Consider the following 3,580-nt stretch of genomic DNA (forward strand, 5'->3'; position numbering starts at 1 on the left):
AAGCTTTGGTATATAAAGTAAATTGTGTTTAATTTGCTCCTTCAAACTGTTACTTTTACAAACTTTAATAAATATTTTTTAATGGGTCTCCTATTTATCTTCAAATGTTTATTTTTCCGTGTGTGTGCGTGTTTTTTATTATTATTATCTGTTGTGAATCAGAAGCAAACGCCTCTCAGCAATGGGAAAACGGCGGTCACCTGTTTCCTTTCCATTTACCAAATGTCTGTATATGAATAAACACCCGGATGTGGTTCTTTTCACTTGTGGTGGAGCCGAATTATTTATGGCTGTTATACTTGAGGCTTTTTAGTGTGTATTACACATCATAAACAGTATGTAGCGATGTAGAGTACTAAATGCTTCAGAATTTTGCTCGTATTAAGGAAAAACTGCTGTTTGCTGTGCCTTTGAGAAGTAGTGAGAGAAAACACAATTTTATTCGGGTTTCTGGTTCCTCTCAGATGGCATATAGACTCGATTTCTCTCAAAGTAAAGGGATTTCCTTGGCAATAATGAAAATATACGATTTCATGAAAACCGTGAAATTCTTCTAAAGAGTCATTTTAATGTTACACATGTTCAGATATCGGTTAAAAATTTGCACTGTTTTCTCAAAACTACAATTTTAAGACTATTTTCACGAAATAATTTTGTACACACTCCATAAAAATACTGTTTACTAATGAGAAAAATGCAACTATGTCCAACCCCTGCCTGACTGCCTTGAAAGTCCAGAAAAATGAGAAAAATATGAAGTAAAAGCAGAAAAGCAGACCGCAGCCGCACACCGTCCTTTCTACCTGTTTCTGTGTAAAGCTGAACGTAAGTTAACCTGAGACTGGGTTGTCCAATTTGTCTTCTACGTTTTTCTTTCTTTGTTTTCAGTCTGAGACGATCGGCTGGCAAAAAGTGATTTCGATATTTCTTAGTGTTCTATATTTGTTTTACATTTTCTTTTTCTCTTTTTTGATAAATCGAGCGTAGTCAACAGGAATTGAGACGAAATAAAGAAATGACCTGTTTTTGAAAGTCTCTCTTGTACCCGAGTCCGTTCTGGCCATTTATCCTGATAAAACTGTGATGTTAAATTTGTTGCCATTACTGCTGCGCTCTTCGTTTTAATGACACATTTTACGCAGATAAATAAAGGATATAAAGTGACTTCACTAAAACCCGATTGCAGATTCTACTTTGGCAGTAAAGTTGATAGCGATACGGACAAACACTTTCTGGCATACAGACACACGCACAGCCTTGCAAACAGTATGCTTTAGCTGTCTGTCTGTAGGGGGCAGCGTCAAAAATATGTGGAACAACCGGTTTTCGGGCTGCTGTTTGTGCTATTCTTGGCCCTTACTGCGTTTTTGATCGTTGGTGTTTTTCATCCTTTTCTCTTTTGTGGTGAGCGTCAACATTTAACTGTTGTCTGTTTATCTGTTGCATGTCTGCATGCAAACACATCTGCATGGGTTGCATACCCACATTCCTTTGCTGTATAGCCAAATACTTACATGAATGAAAGCTAACAGTACTGTGATTATTTTTGAGATTCACTCTTAGAAGACAAACCCAGAAACCTTGAGCTAAAAACCGAAGTCTGCAAAAGCTGAGAGCCAAAAGTAATATTTCAAGTCTTGATTTCTTCTACTTGGAAATGTAAGGAAAAGAATAATTATGGGTTTATTTATAGTAAATTCAGTTTGCTGTGTTATGATATAATGTTAGCCAACATGAAATGCAGATATGCTTCTACATGGGTCAGTTTAGTAGTGTGACCATTAGCTCCCAGTGACTTTTACAAATTCGTTAGGATAGTGATGGTTGCCTAATTGATATTAGTTCAGACAAAGGCCTATTTCTGTTAAAAGGGAGTTCTTGCTTCCTGCAATCACCAAGTGTTTGCTCACAGGTGATCAGCTGATCAGGCTCTCTCTATAATATTGTCCTATCTTCACTCTACAGTATAAAAAACATTGATCTGAACTGTTACTATATGAATAAAACTAAACTGAAGTGAAAGATGTTTGAATGTTCACGTCCACTCTAGCTTCATTACAACAGTTCAGTTCAATTTTTTTAAAATTTATACCATTATTTTATTTATAGTCCCAAATCACAACATCAGTCGCCTCAAGGCCCTTTATATTTTAAGGTAAAGACCCTAATAATACTAAGAAAACCCCAACAAACAGACAACCGCCTGAACAAGCACTTGGTGAGAGTGGGAGGAAAAAAATTGCTTTTAACAGGAAAAAACCTCCAGCAGAACCAGGTTGAGGGAGGAGGCGGGGCCATCTCTCACGGCTGATTGGGGGTGAGGGTAGGAAGGTGGGATAAAGACGCACTGCAGAAGAAATGATTAAATGCAGAGTGGTGGATAAACACATATTAAATGAAAAAACTGAGTGAAGAAGAAACACTCAGGGCATCATGGGAGCAGTTTAGGTCTTTTGCACCGTAAATAAGGGAGGCGATCCATGTCACCTGATCCAGTCCTAACTATCAAAAAGGAAAGTTTTAACCCTAATCTTAAAAGTAGAGAGTGTGTCTGTCTGAAAGCTCGTTCCACCAAAGAGGGGCCTGGAACCTGAAGGCTCTGCCTCCCATTCTACTTTTAAATACTGTAAGAACCCCAAGGAAACCAGCCGTCAGAGGCCAAAGTGCTCTATTGATAAGGTACTACAAGGCTTTTTGGATGGGATGGGGCCTGATTATTCAAGGCCTTGTATGTGAGTTGGATGATTTTAAGTTGGATTTGGGATTGAATGAGTGAAGCCAACCTTTTTGATAAAGCACATAGTCGTGGCAGGATCAGGTGACTCTGAATGGTCCCTTAATTAAGCTGCAGTGGGTGGAGGCTGCTGGGAGCTCCCCATGATGCACTGGGTGTTTCTTCCTCACTGACCGTGTGATTACACATCATGAATTATTACTAATCTCTCCTCTACAGTGTGGTTTTTGTCCAGTCTTTCTCCCGTCACCAGGTCGCAGAGGATGCTTGCCTTTCCATGAGTTTGCCTTTACTGGCAGTTTCTTCTTTTTAAAAGTGGGAAGGAAGATTTTTGCTCAATTCAATTCAATTTTGCTTGATTCGGGATTTTCTCAGATTGTCTCAGTCTTTCCATCTTGGTCAGTCGCTGTGAAAATCATCAACTCTGCCACTGTCTCCACACCATACATCATAGCAGGTCTCACTGCTATCTTGTAAATCTTCCCTTTCCTTCTTGCTGCTTTCTTTTGTTACAAATTACCCCTGAAACTAATCCCCACCCACACCACCCTGTCTGCACTCTCCTCTTCAGCTCTCATGTTCACTGCCCATTGCTTTGGATGGTTGAGCCCAAGTATTTCAGCTCATCTTCACTATCTCTACTCCATGTCTGCTCACCTTTCCACCTCCTCTTTCTTGGCATGAGCTGCTGCCTACTGATCATTAGTCTGCTTCTTAATCTTGCATTTAAAAAAATCTGTCAATGTAACTTTTAACTGTGACCCTCTGCAGTCAACAATTGAGCAAACCACTGTACTGTCACTGTATCAGCACATGCAGTAGCTTTCAAACTGGTATTTTACTCTG

This window comes from Pundamilia nyererei, unplaced genomic scaffold (genome assembly GCF_000239375.1).
Source record: "Pundamilia nyererei isolate P.nyererei 1_Seehausen unplaced genomic scaffold, PunNye1.0 scaffold00228, whole genome shotgun sequence".
NCBI classification, from domain to species: domain Eukaryota; kingdom Metazoa; phylum Chordata; class Actinopteri; order Cichliformes; family Cichlidae; genus Pundamilia; species Pundamilia nyererei.